Here is a 20029-nt window from a genome sequence, read left to right as displayed (position 1 = left end):
TGCGGCAGTTCCAGTACTCATTAAAAAAGAAAAGTTTTTTTTTTAAAGTTTATGTTTCCCATTATGTGTTTCTTTTATTTCTAGGTGGGAGGGCTGCAGTCCTGCAGACTGATAGCACGAGCCGCCCCTGTTGACTAGACCAAATCGCTATATTGCTCTGCTCCTTATCCAGGTGCTGAGTTTTTTCTTATAGTATGCACAAAAATGATACTGCCCTTCCTGCTGTGTCTGGGTCTTTGAAAGATGCTGTCTATGTTATGTATTTTGCGTGCTGGCTGTTGGCGATGCGTCTTCTAAGTTATGTAAAGGTTGCTCTGCCTGTTTGGTTTTAACTGTCTATCATTAATTTCACTAGAGATGCATAACTGCTGTTGCTCTTATCATAGTCAGCAGATGTGTATTTACTAGACTGACAATGGCTCGATGGAACTGGCATTGCTGTGGTTAGTACGCTTAAATGTTAGAACAGTGAACTGAGTAAATTGTAGCTTTCACATCCATTAGACAATGGATGGCAATACAAATAATTTTCTTGTGCCTAGTTTCTGGAATACACGTAATGTTTAGAAACCGTTGCTAGTTTTGTGGCATTGTCAGGAAACTAGTTTATGTTACTTATTTGTTGTACTGCAAAGGTGAGAGAGAGTTGAGTAGCACATGGATTTATCCAAAGCCGTTAGCACTGCAGGATGGTGAAGTCTATTACTGCTTATGAACAATCAGTCTGTACTGCAGGTACTATAGTTGTTTTTCATGAAGGATGTGGATTTTAGCTCCCGCAGTATGTAGCTGGATTACTGATTCTGTACTGCTGATACTGTAGTATTATTTTAAAGGGGGTTGATGCATCAGTCCTCATCTCCATTGTAGGAGATGTGTAGTAGCTATGAACCTGTTGTCAGTTTGCCACAATTCTGTATTGCAGTAGTACTCTTTTTTTTTTTTGTAATCTAGCAAGTGTAAATTCTACATTTAATGGCAACCAGAACTGTGCTTGCAGGTAGCAAAGGACGGTATATATGATGTAGTCATCTACACAACGTTTTTATTATACATGTCCGAGTTGCTGCATGATGTGGACGGAGTAAGTCTTTGGCGATTATGCTAACTAACTGGTACTGGTGAATGAAGGCTAATTGCAGTGGTATTTCATGATGAAAAGTTTGTACCTGGGGATGTTTAGCTTTCATGGCTGCTGCTGATTGTCTCCTTGTTTAATCAAAGAATGTTTAAAAGGAGACATATAAAACACATTGTAACAACTGCTGCTGATTGTCTCCTTGTTTAATCAAAGAATGTTTAAAAGGAGACATATAAAACACATTGTAACAACTGCTGCTGATTGTCTCCTTGTTTAATCAAAGAATGTTTAAAAGGAGACATATAAAACACATTGTAACAACTGCTGCTGATTGTCTCCTTGTTTAATCAAAGAATGTTTAAAAGGAGACATATAAAACACATTGTAACAACTGCTGCTGATTGTCTCCTTGTTTAATCAAAGAATGTTTAAAAGGAGACATATAAAACACATTGTAACAACTGCTGCTGATTGTCTCCTTGTTTAATCAAAGAATGTTTAAAAGGAGACATATAAAACACATTGTAACAACTGCTGCTGATTGTCTCCTTGTTTAATCAAAGAATGTTTAAAAGGAGACATATAAAACACATTGTAACAACTGCTGCTGATTGTCTCCTTGTTTAATCAAAGAATGTTTAAAAGGAGACATATAAAACACATTGTAACAACTGCTGCTGATTGTCTCCTTGTTTAATCAAAGAATGTTTAAAAGGAGACATATAAAACACATTGTAACAACTGCTGCTGATTGTCTCCTTGTTTAATCAAAGAATGTTTAAAAGGAGACATATAAAACACATTGTAACAACTGCTGCTGATTGTCTCCTTGTTTAATCAAAGAATGTTTAAAAGGAGACATATAAAACACATTGTAACAACTGCTGCTTGATCAACAGCCCCCTTTTTTTCCATTTGCTCTACATGCTGTCAGGTTAGCGTGTTTCCTGCCACTGACTCCTTTATTTAATGGTGCACTCCTGTTTTCGTGAACATCCATGCGTGACCGTCACAGATCTTTGACAAAATCCATCCACCTCCCTTGCTGTACGTCATCACTTTGTCTTACTGTATACTTGTCTCTGTCCACCTCCCTTGCTGTACGTCATCACTTTGTCTTACTGTATACTTGTCTCTGTCCACCTCCCTTGCTGTACGTCATCACTTTGTCTTACTGTATACTTGTCTCTGTCCACCTCCCTTGCTGTACGTCATCACTTTGTCTTACTGTATACTTGTCTCTGTCCACCTCCCTTGTTGTACGTCATCACTTTGTCTTACTGTATACTTGTCTCTGTCCACCTCCCTTGCTGTATGTCATCACTTTGTCTTACTGTATACTTGTCTCTGTCCACCTCCCTTGCTGTACGTCATCACTTTGTCTTACTGTATACTTGTCTCTGTCCACCTCCCTTGCTGTACGTCATCACTTTGTCTTACTGTATACTTGTCTCTGTCCACCTCCCTTACTGTACGTCATCACTTTGTCTTACTGTATACTTGTCTCTGCCAAATCCTCCACACCATATTGTCTGCTTTTCTACACAGGTGCCCAAACAACTCTGAGGTGATGTCTTTGATATTTTCTGTAATTGGAGCTACTTTGGGTTCTGCTGTTATGTCCTCAATCCTTGTGGCAGTTCATTTTCCTCACATGTATCCTCTTCACCTGTTCTGCCAATACTGCACAGGGGTCTGTACCATACATTAGTACAGGTTGCACCACTGTGTTGTACACCTTAACATTCACATTCTTTGGCATTCGCCTGTCATCGCCTACACCTGGTAATGCATGACACTTGGCTGCAGCCCCTGCGATTCTAGCTTTGATGTCTTGATTCAAAAGACGTTTTTCCTGAATCACCCCTCCCAGATACTTGATGTAGTTTACCTGTTGTACCATATTACCTTCTATCTGTATTCTCAACATCATATTGCACCCAATTTCCTTCCGTTACCTCCATTGAAATAGTGCATGGTTTCTGCCGGTGTGCCTTGAAATTTGCGGCCATTATGCTGTTGTTTGCTGAAGTTCAAGCTCAGTCTGCTTGTACTGCCACACTGTCTGCTTACAGCAGCTTTGTTGATATGTTCCCTGCAACCTGATGGCTATTGTCCATGACCAGTATGAGCAGCAGTGTGAAAAGTGCTTGCTTGCGACACTGTCATAAGCATTTCTGCAAGTTAAAGAATGAACATTTGGAGTCTGTCCTACTCTCCAGCTTTGTCTAAAGTATTTGTCTCACTGCAAACATTGTGCCAGTCGTGCTTCATCCTTATCTGAATAAGAATTGTTAATCTCCCATCGCACAATCACCCTCTCCAGTAATGACATGCAATGTGGTAGGAGTCTGATGCCTCTCTAATGCCCACAGTTGTGGGTGTTACCTTTCCTCTTGTCCACTGACTTCAGTACTTTATCTTTCTCTTTGCCTCACAGGCAGATATAGGTTATTTGGGGCCCTTAGGGAAATACTTCACAGAAGTTGGAAATACTTTGCAGAAGTTGGTAGTGGCTCTGATGCCCTATTCTTTGCTATTGCAGCATCTTTCCTGACTTCTTGGTTACACAAACAGCAGTCCTTCCTAGCCTGATCAGTGTCTTGTATCTGCCACTTGTTCCTGCACTGGTGTTATGAATTTATTTGTGTTGTGCATTGCAATACCAGCTTTCATTATGTACCTTAACATACCATACTTGCCAAGATATACTTTCTGTACTCATAATAAATGCTGCTTTTGGACACTGCAATTGCCCCAATCACCTAATTTCCCCTCTTCTTGGGGTGTTATATCCCTGAGTAATTGTTTGAAATGATATATGTTCTGTCCAGTCAACTTCCAGGTTGTTTACCTTGTCTCTGACCACTGCTTGCAGCTGATGGTGGCAAGTTATGGCTTATGCTGTGGGCCTGCTGTTTCACTTGGGGATGAGTTTACAATCATGGATTCTAGCCTAGTGCCCCCTCAATATTAGGAATAAGTCTAGCTGAGTTTGTAAACCATGGCTTGGCTGCTGTCAAGGCATATGGCATACAGAAGTATAGAATGGCTTAACCTTCCTAATGACCCACCCATGTGTACCCAGGCAGTAGTAAAATCCTGTTCAGTGTGTCCTGATATTGGCATTCAAGTCATCCATTATAGACCAAGTCATGTTCTGCTGGTTTCTCCAGTAGGTCCTGCAACAGCTGTCTGAATACATGGTTTTCCTCAGTATCACAACCCTAATGTGGGGCGTAGTCTGACATTATGAATATTGCCATATCATTACACTGCAGACTGATTGCCATGATTGAGTCACAATTTGTGATATCTCTCACTGCTTTCAGAAGACCCCCGCTCACCACAATTCCTACATTTCAGCCTGTCTACCACCAGAGTATTATAGTCTGAATCCCAAACCAGTTTAAGCAGGAATATATATTGGAATACATAATGTAATGCAATCAGGACGGTGTCCGAAGGAATACATGTATGGCTGGGCCAAAAAAGGTGCAACAGGAGCACATGTTCAGTGAAGAGCCAAAAAAGGTGCAACAGGAGCACATGTTCAGTGAACAGCCCACAGGTACAATATGCCACTGTCAGATGCATGGTGGATGCCTGGTTTGCAGACTGTTTCAAAGAATGACTTTGAGCATGTAAATGTAATGTACACTCAGTCTGCCAAGTGCAAGACTATACTCGTTTAGAGATTTTATTTCAATGTGTGCAACCTTTTATCTAAGTAAATGAGAGAGCAGTATACACAGAGGCATTTTGAACTTGGTGCAGGTAACTGGTGAGAAATATCTAAGTAATGGGGAGCTGCAGTGGGTGCAGAAGGGTCTGCTACCTGACAGTGGTGGGGTGTTGTGGAAGGTGCTGGTGTTGAGGATTGGGAATGCTCTTGCACATGGCTTTTTGAGTTAGGCAGCCTTGGGCCAGCGCTGGTATTGGTTGTACAAATACGTATGGAAAGGAAGGAAAGGAAGCTGCAGTTTGACTGTAGTACAAGCTGTAGGTTTCGTCCGATGCATGTAAATGTACAGAATTGACAGGAGTGGTTGTGTAGGTCGAGCGACCCTCACGTGGGTTACTGCAGTTTATGACAAATGTCTGTTAGCAGCACAACAGCTACTATGCTTGCTTTTCAGGAATGCTGTGTTTAAACTACCCCAGTATGTGACTGGATTGCTGGTGCTCTACTGGTGTTCTTTGAGTGAGTGTGTGGATGCTGTACTCCTGAGAACGTTCTGCTTTGCAGTCTGATACCTGGTAGCTAACAACCTGCTGTCACTTCGCCATCCACTACCTAATCAAGTGCAAGTACTTTATGTTTGTAGTGTAACAGGCCGTTTATTCCGTGGCAACGCACACTATGTCAACACTATGACATGTCATTTTGTTTGCAAACTGTAAAGTCTGCAAAGTAGATGTGCAGAACTTTGGGAAGGCGAAAAGAAAGCAGTGGAAAGAATGTCCCAGGGAGAGCAGTTTCAGGTACTGCTAACCTTGGAGTGAGATGCACAGGTCATAGTTATTGGGAAATCTCTGTATAGTCTGAATGTGAGTACAGGGGCTTGTCATGTACTACTACTGAACCTGAATATTGAGTGTCCTAAAGGATTGCATGATAGTTTTTAGGTTTTTCAATGTCTCTTTTCTCACTTGAACAAATATGGAGATGAAAATTTGTATGGCATTAGATGAAGGCAGGGGCTACTAATAAATAGGCTGTATGGCATTTTGTGTTACTGGAAGGTAAACTATTAATGGTGATAACATGAACGGGTTTCCTATCCACAGTAAATAGGACATAGAATAACTCCATATAGTTTGCATCTGTAAACACACCTCCGGGTTAGTGGCACTGCATGAAGCATCGGAGACCATCCATGTGCAACTAACAGTGGGCAAAACTGCCTTTCAGTTTGTAGCCTGCTACAGACCACCCTCCCAAACACAGGAAACTCACTCAGCTTTCCTGAAAACACTGGAGAATATGAAGGTTTCTCCAAACACCATTATAATGGGTGACTTCAACTGCCCAAACATTGATTGGGAAAACTACTCAAGCCAAACACCCTCGCCCAATGGTTCCTAGAATTTATAAACTCAAATGCTATGGAACAATTGGTCACCACTCCCACAAGAGGGGAAAACATATTGGATCTGGTCATCACCAACATGGGGTCTCTATGTTCCACACCAGAGGTATACCCCTCATTGGTACGATCAGACCATAAACAAATCTCACTGGACATCCATATTCCATCCCAACCCCCAGCCAAGGAAACCACAGTGAAGAACTTCTCAAAATCAAACTTCACACTTCTAAAAACCGAGGTGGAATCCTTCAAAGCCCCCGGGCCAGTGGAAAATATGGCCCAAAATGCAGAATCCTTTACAAAAGCATTCTATGGACACCTACAGGAATGCATGGAGCTATCCCAAATAAAACCAAGACTCACTCCTCCAAAGGCAGGAGACCTATCTGGTGGACCCCGGCCATAAATAAGCTATACAACAGAAGGAGAAAGCTACTACATGATAGAGTAAAATCCCAAAAAGGGAAGGCGTCTCTGATCAGTACTAGCAAGAAACTACAATCCCTCATAAAATCATCTAAGGCCATCTTCGAAAGAAAAATTGCACAAGACAGTAAAGATAATCACAAGGCCTTCTTTAGTTATGTCAGAAACCTGGGAGGCAACTCCCAGATATGCTCTGCGTTAGCGCAAAATGACAAAAAATACACTGAACCCACAGACATTGCCAACATCCTGGCAGAAAGGTTCAGTGCAAACTTCTCGCCCCCTTCCCCCCAAAAGAGCAAATGTCTGTCCCAGCAGAGTGTAGCCTTCCTGAGATCACAGATGCACAGGTGATAGCTGCCCTCTCCAAAGCAAAAAACACAGCATCAATGGGGCCAGACGATGTCCCAGGCTGTATCTTACACGAGCTCCAAGAAGAGCTAAACCCTCATATAAAGTCACTATTCAATCTCAGCCTTACTACAGGATATGTTCCCAAGGAATGGTGTACAGCAACAGTGGTCCCACTCCACAAAGGTGGTGCCACAGCAGAACCTGGAAACTATCGCCCTATAAGCCTGACTAGCCTGGTCTGCAAAGCTATGGAGCGTATCATCATGAAAATCATAAACAAAGACATTGGGAACCTCCAGACACTGGATCCTACCCAATTCAGTTTTGTTAAGGGCAGATCTTGCCTCTTGAACCTGGTCAACTTCTTTGAAACAGTTACCAAAGCCATAGATGAAGGGAAGGTAGTCCAGACAGCCTACCTGGACCTTGAAAAAGCCTTCAACACAATACCCCACTCGGGCATCATAAATAAGCTCACCAGCTTAAATATCAACCCCTATGTCACATGACGGGTTGCAAACTGGCTCAGGAATAGAACCTACATGGTCAGAATAGCAGGTGCTATGTCAGACTCTAAACCAGTTACAAGTGGCATCCCACAAGGCTCAGTCCTGGGACCTCTCTTGTTCGGTATATATTACTCCGAGGTACAGGCTAACACGGGTGGACTATGGCTGACCAAGTTCGCAGATGACTTCAAACTGGGTGCGGTAATTGACTCTCCGGCTGACACAAGCATCTTCCAAGAGAGTCTCACAGAGACAGATAACTGGTAAAAGAGCTATGGCCTAAAGCTGAATGCCAAAAAGTGCACAGTCATTCCCTTTGGGAAAAACAAAGTGCCCACAAGTTACCACACAGGTGGTAATCCATTAAGTACAGAAGAAGTAATTAGGAACTTGGGGACCCAAGTAGACAGCAATCTGTCCTTTGACAACCACATTGCCAAAGTGGTTAGAAGGACCTTCTATGTAGCCCACCTTATCACGAAAGGGTTCACATCTAGATCAAGAGAGGTCATTGTGCCCCTCTACTCATCACTTATCAGGCCCATAATTGAGTACAGTGCCCCATTTGGGATGTACCTTACCCGACACCTGCAGCAACTGGAAAGACCCCAAAAGTATCTCACCAAGAGGATCAAGGGGCTCAAACAGATGCCTTATGCAGCTCAGCTAAATAAACTCCGTCTCTACTCAGTTGCATACCGCCTACACAGAGGTGATCTGTGTCTGACGTATAAAGCCATGTCCAACCCAGAATTAATGGACATGCTTCACCTCAGGAAATCCAAATCCCTTAGAGCTACACGTTCCAGGGACTTGAACCTCAGCACAGAAACAAATAGGACATGCTAGAGGGACAGATTAATTTTCCAGAGGCTTCCCTCACTCTGGAACAAAATCCCAGTCCATGTTAGGCAGAGCCCCTCACTGACCCTCTTCAAGAGAAATCTTGACGAGTGGATGGGAGATTGTAAGTTTACCCCTGGGATCTCTTCTGTGACCCTGTTTGACAGAGGCACAGTAAACTAACCTTAAAAGGGCTGCCTTCTGTGACCTACTATAAAAAGGCACAGTCAACTAATCTAAAAGGGTGGTGAAAGCCAAACATACTCTGGCTAGGCTTATAAATGCCCTAGGGCAGATAGCCTAGTATCACCCTATGAACCTATGAACCTATGAACAGTCTTGAGGCATAATTATCTTCAATGTAAATAGATACAACACCTCTTGTGGTTCACACAACTTCAATTTGCTGTCTGGATGTTTGGAAGACATTGTAGCCTTGCAAGGCTAGAGTACTTACTGCAGACCTGAACCAGGTTTCTGTGACTACAAATATCAACATCTTCATGGCAAAGAGTACTTACAGAAAGTGCAATTTAATATGTTAACTCCAAAGATTTAGCAGCATGGCCCTTACTTTGTTGGGGTTGCATATTTCCACACTGGTAATTCTGCTTTTGTGACCTTGCTTAATAAAGTGATTATGGTGCAGTCAAGTGCCTTATGTCTTTCAAAGCAGTGTGCTCTATCCACAATGTCATCCCACACTGACAGGTACTGCATCCCCTTAGAATGACACCAGAAAATTAGCCAATATCAGTAAAGCAATTGTTCTTCATATAGTGGTATTATCCTAGGCAAGGGTACAATGCTGCTCATACATATGGACATACCTGGCTGGGATACAGATTTAAATATTTCAGTCATTTATGTATTCCTATGTTTCATATAGGGACATTTAAAGTTGTTTATCCCTGCATGCAGTATAATGGAGTGGGACTTGTTGTTGAGAGACATAATTGTACGTGTGACATGTGACGTGACAAGTACTTTTGCCAGACAGATGACACTTGCCTTATCCTTGTTTAAGCTGGTGAGTGTGGCATCTATATGTCTTACTGCACAGTCAAATATTAGTGAAACTTTATATATAGATGTCCATTGCATTAAGCACTTCCATGGTGAGACACTGGTGATAATATATGTTATGGGTATTGTGTGATTTGGGTGTAGTGTTAGATGTAGCATGATTGTGTTTTGGATGTGTTTGCTGTTTAGGTCAGTTTCTGGTGAGTACCCTTGCACGTGATGGTTTGTATTGGGTGCATATTATGAGTAGGAGTCAAGGTGTGTGAGTGGACAACCTGTTTATTGTTGCTCTTCTGGAAGCAATAGAGCACTGATTTCAGATTCCTAATATGGGGGATATCTTGAAAATTGCACTTCAGTGATATACGTAATAGAGGCTGTTCAGTGCACATGAGGCATTATCTGCTTTGAGTCAAGACATTCATGCCAGCTAGGCTATGGGGGGGGGCGGGGCACAGAGAAAATGATAGGTGATAATGGAAGGTCTGAAGCTGGTATCCGCATAGAGAATGCAAAAGGGAGGGGTACATGATCTGACTGCTATTGTCAGGGGACTGTCCTATGGTGTATACATTATGAGGTCCTTCATAAAGTATAGTGTGTACATTATAAGGTCCTACATAAGATGGATCTATACTTGTGTCATTGATAGGTAAGTGGTTAAATTGCTGTTTATGTAACTGAATTTCTGACAGCTATTATCTGCTGTGCTACATAGTATCAGCAGATTGTAATTGAAAATAAGTGTTTTGACATTTCTGTATGTATAAGGGAAAGGTGTAACAGCCTCTGCACACAATCCAGAGATGATCAGGTAACACAAAGAAACACTGTTAAAGCTCAGAATGAGTCCAGAAAAAATTAAACTTCAAATTGATACTCCTACTGTACACTCCTGCCACAAGTGTACAGATGTGGTTTCTCAAAACACAGATGTTATCTTCTTTTTCTATTGACTACTACCGTTAGAGGTCACCACTGCAGATCATCTACTTCCATTTTTATCTGTTCTCTGCATCTTGCTCTGCCACACCAGTCACCCGCATGTCCTCTGTCACCACATCTATAAACCTTATCTTAGGCCTTCCTCTTTTCCTCTTACCTGGCAGCTCCATCCTTAACATCATTCACCCAATAAACCCAGCATCACACCTCACCTCAGCAGATGTCCAAACAAATGCAATCTCACAACTCTGGCTTTGTCTCCACCCTCTGAAAATCATTCAGCATTCTTATTTTTTTAAAACATACACAAAATACACATGTAATATAAAATTCTAAAGTATTCAATGAGTGAAATTCTTCAATTTTATCATGCAGATTACAGAACACAGATCTTTTAATCCTGGTTGATTATAGGCATGTGTTCTAATCTGCCAAATAAACTTGCGCTGCTCAAGTCTTTTTCAGAGGGCAGATGATATTTAAATGTATTTTATGCATTCAAAATTTTTCTCAGAAAAGTAATGTGGTCACTTTAAAAGTTTAACATTGCTTGGTCATATGACTTTTATCCTTGATCATGTGATTTTGCATTTGGTATTTAAGTGTATCTGATATGGCTGTTCTGTTTGCCTGAAGATGTTGAGTTATTAAACTTGATGAAAGCTCTAACATACAAAAAACAGTTTGTTTCCTTTTTTTTGCCTCTTTTTATGTTTTATCAAGTGGTTTGTCTGCAAGCCGTCCATCCTGAGCTGACACTGTAACATACAGATTAATACTTCTGTCCATCCTCAGCACACCTATAGCAAATTTTAACATCTGGAACTCTACCAACACCTGTTATGACTCCAGTCATTGTGTTAGTTCCATGGTCTGCAACCCATATAACATAGCTGGTCTCACTGCCATCTTGTAGACCTTCCCTTTCACTCTTATTGGTACTTGTCTGTCAAAAATCCCTCCTGACATTCTTCTACGCACAATCCACATTGCATGCACTCTCGTCTTCACCTGTGTTCCACACTCACCATTAATATGAGCTGTTGATCCCATACACTTTAAATCATACACCTTCGCCAACTGTACTCCCTCCATCATCACTACCCCTCTATCCTCCCTGTTATTCACATATATATTTATATATTTATATATTTATATATATATATATTTATATATTTATATATTTATATATATATATATTTATATATTTATATATTTATATATATATATATTTATATATATTTATATATATATATTTATTTTTATATTTATATATTTATATATATATTTATATATTTATATATTTATATATATATATATTTATATATTTATATATTTATATATATATTTATATATTTATATATTTATATATATATATTTATATATTTATATATATATATATATATATTTATATATTTATATATATATATATATATATATATATATATATTTTATATATTTATATATATATATATATTTATATATTTATATATATATATATTTATATATTTATATATTTATATATATATTTATATATTTATATATTTATATATTTATATATATATATATTTATATATTTATATATTTATATATTTATATATATATATATATATATATATTCTTATTCCTGCTGACCTTCATTCATAACTTCTGTAGAGGATATCTCCACCTCTCTAGGGTCTGATAAACTTGTTCCCTACTCTCAGTACAGATCACAATATCATCTACAAACACCATAGGCCATGGGAAATCCTGTGTTATATCATGTGACAACCTGTCCATCACCATTGTAAATAGATATCATGATGTCCATGCATACAATAAAAGGAATGTCACTGTTGTCTGGCTTATATAGGATGAGGTGACATCTACCTGTTTACCAGGCCAGTGTGGGACCATGGCCTGTTGTGATTAGTGCATATCTGATAATCTGATATTGCAGTTGACATCAGCAGTGTATGCTGAAGACAAAAGGACAGTGTCCCATACACTGCTGTAAAAGGCTCTATGTACCATCCACCAACAGCACACACACACACACACACACACACACACACACACACACACACACACACACACACACACACACACACACACACCTAGTTGACTGCAGTGAGAATACAACCCCCTACCTACTTAAGTACAGAAACTACAGAACACAATACTTAATGCATGCATCCCAGCACAAGTCTGATTTTAACAGGAATGCAGGTGTTCTTATAGTAGATGACATAACCAGGCCCGGTGGTGGACAAGCAGTTGGAGTCCTACTACAAATGGATGTTTGAACATGCAGAAAAGTACTGCAAAACCATACCAACATTGGAGATTTCAGTTTGGGATATACACTTCCACTCTCTTTTAGGGACACACACACACACACACACACACACACACACACACACACACACACACACACACACACACACACACACACACACACACACACACACACACACACACACACACACACACACACACACACACACACACACACACACACTGGCTTTGTGTGTAGTATAGCTAGGTTACTGTTATGGCAGTTACAAGGTGAAAATCCTGTTTTGGTAGGTGGATGAACAAACCACATATTCTCATTGAGACCTGGATGGCAAAAGGCATTCAGCTGTAATTGCCAAATGAGTTCCTTTTCTTCAAGTATTAAAGACCATGGACCCCCCCCCCCCCAGGGGGGGTCAGGAGGAAGTTGTTCTAAAGCTGTGAAAGAAAAGCTGTGGTGAATATTGTCAGAGATATGCCTGGCTAGTGCATTGGTAAGATTTTGTTTCCCAATATTGTAAATATGTTCGTAAATTTGCTGTTTCAAGTGTCTCTCAGTCTTACTCACATAAAAACAGCCACATTTCTCACACAGAGCCCGATAAATCACCCCCTTTGTTTTACAGTTGTACCTGCCTGAAATAGGGAAATAGTTCCCCTTGATGTTTACTTTGCTGCCAGTTTTGATATATTTGCAGAAGTTACATCTACCGCACTTGTACATACCAGGACTAGTGACCATTGTTTAAAAGGTCTTTCCAACAGTGCCTTTAAGTTGCAACCCCTTTTATATGTGATCCTTGGTCTGTCGCCTAACCTAGAATGAATTAAAGGGTTGGCTGATATCAAATCCCGATTTTAATCAAAGTTCCTTTTAAAATGGTTGCATTAGATGAAAAAGGGGTGATAAGGGTGGTGTTGCATTCTGCAGGTGTGCTGATATCAGTAACTGTGTATGTAGTTACAGGAGGGTGCTCGTTTGGTGGACTTCCAATCCACTCATTGCCATTCAAAATGGCTTTAAATACCCCATTTCTCCTTTTTTTCAGTAACTTCCTCTATTACATTCTCCACTAGAGTTCCTGGATAGGACCTTTTCAAGAACATTTATTTGAGTGTACTACACTGTTGAAAAAGAGGTGTCCAAAGAGGACATCCTTGCTGCTCTGACAACTTGTCCCTTTATTACTGCTTTTTTTATGTTGAGGGTGGGAACTTTCATAGTGTAAAAAGCTGTTGGAATAAGTTGGTTTCCTGTACACACTTGCTAAATACCTCTTGTTGTGAATGTCTTTGGTTATGAGAACATCCAAAAATGGAATGTTGTCTTTACTGAATGAAAATGCAAACTTTAAAAATTCCGTTAGGGAAGAAATGTGATCCACAAAATCCCTAGCCGTTCGTTCATCACCTTGCATTATTATAAAAATGTCATCCAGGTAATGTGTGTACCATTTGATTTGTTGTTTAAACAGGCCAGTTTTGAATAGAAAATTCTTTTCCCAGTGGGCTAGTACACAATTTGTGAAACTTCACCCACATGAGGAGCATAGCATCCAGGAACTGGTGGAGTGTCCTGGATGCTGATGCCTTTGACACCCCCATCATGTCCCCAGTTGGTCTTTGAAATGTACCTGTAGCTAATATTCAAAGGGCTACACGTACCTTAGTTTGCATTGGGATGGGTTCCCCTCTGTTGGCAGTGGCTCTGAGTAGAGGGCAGCAGAGCTCACAAAGTTTCTGCAATATGTCCCTGTCCACCCTGTGGTGCTCTACAATCTCCAGCTCATGTAGGACCTGGAAAGTTAGCCTGGGCCTGAACGCTCTTCTACTCCATGGGTTAGGCCCATCGTCAACAGAACCAGCAGCATTCGCTTCAGCCTGTAGCACATAAAGATGTAGAATAGCTGTAGCAGCCCCTAGCATTATCTCAGGTAAAATCAGAATGTACGCTACGTGCATACGTTATAAAATTCTTGAGTAGATCCACCATGTGGGACTGGCTAATTAAGATGCAATTCACCTGCTTAGCCTGCAATTAACATGATTTAAAACACCTTCTGCAGAAAAAGCTTTTGAGTGGGAATAAAACTTTATTTGTATAAGTTGCAATGTTACAACAGTATAAGAAGAGTTTGAATACCCTGGACTAAAACTCAGGCTCATCTGCCCTCTAGTCAAACACTTAACACGTCACCGCAGGACTTGTTATATGAAATCACCTTTAATGGTATTTATTGTTAACTATATGGTATTAGCGTAGCACAGCTTTGCTTAGTGATGTGAAGAGGTGCTCATAAATATTAATTGAATGCATCCAGTTTTTATTTTTGAATGTCTGCCTATTGTCTGATAAGTGAGTGTTCCAGTCACACACATGAGGTGCGCATAGTCAAAACTGTTTGCAGCAAGTAGTGCACTGTGCAAACATGGGCAAACATAAAAAAAAGAAAAAAAAGGTAACCTGCCATATCCCCCTGATGTCACCTACATCCATCATAAACATAAACATTATGTAGGAGAATACATTAAGTGAACATCCCTACACTGTTACTCCTTTTTGTATTCAACAACTCCACTGAATTTTGCCCTCATTTGCATAATGGCCATGCTGACAGCCTGTATGCTACATGCTTAGTAGCAGTGTAAGGTGGGCAACAGCTAAGTAGTAGGTGATTATATACACAATTGGCTATGGGTGCAGTATATTACACTTCTGTTTTATATAACTATTTCCTCGGGTGATCCAGTCACTCAAACGAAGTGCGCAAAGCTCAAACTGTTTGTGGCAAATGGCACACTGCGAATATGAGTTAAAAATAAATAACTAAATAACTAAATAAATAATAAATCAAACAAAAAAAACTCTATGTGCTGGATAAATGCTTCACCAAACACTAAAAAATACAATCCAATAAAAATCAGTAAGGCAAAGCAGAACCAAGCTCTCTTCATACAACTGACATGTTTAATCAGGACAAACAGAAGTGTGTTTGCAGTACTATAGACTGCTTCTTCAGATGTATAAAAGTACCATCATACCTTCTCATTTATAAAAGGATTTTTTGGTTTCATGGAGCAAAAAAGAATTATGTCTTAAAGAAACACGTTAATTTATACAAATAATATAAAAAACTATAAACATTCTTTACAACATGTATAAAATACATATACATACATATATATAAAATACTCACATCAAATACTAATAGTAACAAAGTATCTCACTATGTAACGAGTGAGTGTGCTTTTAGCATAGGTTTTATCAGGACCTTATCATTGAGACCTGAGCCAGCTCTGAGCCTAATTATCCATTTGGTCTCTAAGGAGTTAGTTGCATTACATATGTCACCTCCCATATCTATTTCCACTTTACCTATAAATAAAAGCCTAAACTTATGAGCGGGTGAAGTTTTTCACACATGTTTAGCAAGAGCATTACTCCTAACACCATTCCTAATACTACATACATGTTCCCTTACATGATCCTTTAAATACCTTTAAGTCTTCCCTACGTAAATTATTTACAAATAACACAATCTGCGTACTATTGCATGTAACCTCAACATCACACCTATACACTCTATCCTGATCTGGATGCTGAAATTCAAATGCAAAATAGTGAGAGTAGGGAACAGGTGGAGTAGACCCTGGAGAGGTGGAGATATGCTCTAGAGAGAAGAGGAATGAAGGTCAGCAGGACTAAGACAGAATATATGTGTGTGAATAAGAGGGAGGATAGAGGAATGGTGAGGATGCAAGGAGTAGAGCTGGCGAAGGTGGATGAGTTTAAATACCTGGGATTAACAGTTCAGTGTAATGGTTAGTGTGAAAGAGAGGTGAAGAAGAGAGTACAGGCAGGATTGAGTGGGTGGAGAAGAGTGTTAGGAGTGATTTGTGACAGACGAGTACCAGTAAGAGTGAAAGGGAAGGTCTACAAGAGGGTGATGAGACCAGCTATGTTATATGGGTTGGAGACAGTGGCATTGACAAAAAGGCAGGAGTTAGAGCTGGATGTGGCAGAGTTAAAGATGTTAAGATTTGCACTGGGTGTGACAAGGGTAGACAGGATTAGGAATAAGTATCTTAGAGGGTCAGCCCAGGTTGGAAGGTTTGCAGACAATGCCAGAGAGGCAAGATTACATTGGTTTGGACCAGGGGTGTAGCTAGGATTTTCAAATTTGTACTGACAGCTCTCAAACTGCTACCCCCCTCTCCAGCCAAGCTACGGCCATTCTCGTTATTCACGGTTCGCTCTTTTAGTGTCAATGAAGAGGCATTCGCTGTAATGCCTCTTCAGTAATATAATATAAATTCACTCAAACTCGGTTCCTTGAATTGAAAATTAACCTGAAATGTCAGTTCTTTGAAAAATGCAGCATGGTAGTTGGGGTAGAGACTTTATGCTTTTGTTTTCTGTAACTAAGGTACAGGTTTTGAGCTTGAGTAAATTACTAACCACCTGCTACCACTAACTAGGATGTTTCATTCACACACACACCTACCTACCTCTTAGTGCAAGAAATATGGACAAAGCCTAAAATAAACAGGGACATATATTAAATAATGTTCTCGTGAACTTAGAAAGTTGCTAGAATAACAGGATTTGTGCTAGTATGAATTTTTCTAAAGGACATGAAGTCTGAAGCTCAAATGTCTGTCATTATTTAGCAATTTCAGCCTTCAATGATTTTCTAGAAAATCACAAAATTTATGAGGAACAGACAAAAAATATGGGGCAAAAATCTGGACATTCTGCAAAATGTGGACAGTTGAGAGGCATGCTACCTACCACACACACACACACACACACACACACACACACACACAACCTCTTACAGCAACAAACTCATAAATAAAACTGAGGCAAAGGCCCAAAAATAAGGACATTTTTTTTTAAATATTGCTCTTATAAACTTAGAAAGATAATAGAATAGTAGTAGGTCTTGCATCAGTACGAATTTTCTGAAAGGTATGAAATCTGAAACTGAAATGTCTGCATTATTTTCTAACTTCAGGTCTTTAACAATTTGCCACTAATTTGCCAGAAAACTGCAATTTTATGAAAAATGGACCAAAAATGTGATGCAAAAATATAAAATTGCCAGACAATACAGCTGGGAACCTGTCAAAGGAGGGACACCATTTTAATATGAGCACAGTTAACTTAGAGCAGCTGACAAAATTAGAGAATCTACATGCATTTCTGAAATAAAAGTAATGTATAACTCTGATTATTACAGTTATTTATAAAAGTAAAGTAAACCCTCTATGTTTTCTTCCAAAATTGATATTTTGTGGAGGGATCATTAGGGGAAGAGCAACATTTTGAGCCAAAATCAGGGACAGTTGAGGTTTGGCTATGCCTAATTCTATAAAGCAATTTGCATGTACCTCTCAACCTGTTAATGCAATAAATCTGGACAAGGCCAAATATATTGAGGGAACATATAAACAGTACTAAAACTTGCTCTTGTATAAACTGGGACAGTTGATAGAACAGGTCTTATTTTAGCATGCATTTTTCTGAAGGTTATAAAGTCTGAAACTAGTGTGTCATTATTTAGTGACTTAATTCCTAAATCATTTGCCAGAAAACCACAAATTGAGGAACAAACCAAAAATAAGAAGCAAAAAAATCTATTCATTCTTTGAAAACCTGGACAGTTGGGAGGTATAGTTCAGCTGGGGCTGTCTAAGTTTGCCGCCCTTTCCCCTCACAAAACCATGGTCGAATGGAGCCTCCCCTGCAGCCATTCCAATGATCCATTACTTTGCTATTTCACTCCATTTACCATAAACACTAATGTGCATACTGATTTACTTCTATGATGATTTGAACTTCATTTGAAAGTTTTATTTTGCATTTTACAGCACAAACACTAAGACATCTGCTAAACAAACTTGGCATTAAACTTCTCTGCCCTTGAAACTCACATTCATTGAAACAACATTAAAACCCACATTCAAAGAAAATACATTTTACCCGCGGCAGATAAAAATTAATTCTGGGCTGCTTTTAAATCATAGGCCCCTTGCATATGAAACATACATGTGCTCTTTGATACACCTTCCTATTGCTTTGAACATTTTTCCATTTTTCCAGTAAACAATGAAACAAACTGCCCAATTCAGAACATTTCCATCATAAAAGTCTAGTCAAACTTCTACAGTCCACCATTATCAGTAAATAATATGCACAATCTCTGAAGTAGTAAAAAAAGCTAAATAATTCCACGTTAAATAAATCTAACTAATGAAGAGGTTGCTGCTAGCAATCACCTTTATATTTCATGACTTCACCGAAAAATAGTGTCTGATGCCCTGAGGAATAAATTGCCTAAATTACATTAATAATAAGCTAGTAATATTGCAATAGGAAATGGATGGCAAACTGATAACAGGCTCATAGTTAGTGTCTTAACTTTCAGTACAGCAGCATTCACCCCTTATGGGAGTAGAACCAACAACCTTCTGCATTAAAAGCAAGTACACAACATTTTGTGCTACTAGCAATGTGAGCCGACTTTGCATAATCAGCACTAAACTTCTCTTCCCCTGCAGCTCTCAGTTCCTTGTAAAATCTACACAATACTCAACTACATCTCAACTTCGCAGCACAAGAAATCTGGAAAACGCCAAATTTATTGGGGTGGGTCAAAAGGGCAAAAAACAGGAACACATTAAACATTGCTTGTATAATCTTGGAAAGCTGCTAGAATAAAATGCTGTTACCATCATACATTTTACTGCCAAGGTCACTGTGCAAAATAGTCAGAACAACATACCAGTATGCCAAATCACCCACCTGCTTTGTGAAAGAGAGGAAGACTGAAACTTAAATGGCTATCATTTAATGAATTCAGTTTTCACCATAGCTGTCAACCTCTTGGCACAAAACACCTGGACAAACCCAGTAATGAGGGAATACAGCCCTCAAACATATTCAGTGAATTCAGTTCTTGCCATAGCTGTCAACCTTAGCACAAAAAACCTGGACAAAGCAAATAACAGGGTATTACAGTCCCAAAAATAAGGACAAATTTCAAATAGTCATAAACTTAAAAAAAATGCTATAAAAAAGGTTAGTACATATTTATTGCTAGAATAAAAAGTTGTTTTACTATGTCACAAACACAGGGATAAGATGCAGACTCCACACAGAAGGCACCCCAGCCAAGAATCAAACCAGAAAACCTACAGCTGTGAGGCAACAATACTGCCACTGCACCATCAGATATGTAAGGAAGTAAACATTCAGAAACCTGAAGTCTGACATTTAAATGCCTGTCAATTTGTTACTCAGGACAGTCTGACTTGGAGCAAAAGAAAACACAATTCTCAGCAGAGGCCCAGGAAAAAATAATGCAGACATGTCTTTGTAACATGGGAGGACACAAAAGCAAACCCACACAAACACAGGGAGAAGATACAGACCCCCCCACACACACACACACACACACAAAGAAGGC

Source organism: Protopterus annectens, chromosome 3.part1, assembly GCF_019279795.1.
Source record: "Protopterus annectens isolate FY-2018-M chromosome 3.part1, PAN1.0, whole genome shotgun sequence".
NCBI lineage: Eukaryota > Metazoa > Chordata > Ceratodontiformes > Protopteridae > Protopterus > Protopterus annectens.
The sequence above is the reverse complement of the archived record's forward strand: the minus strand, read 5'-3'. Positions refer to the sequence as shown.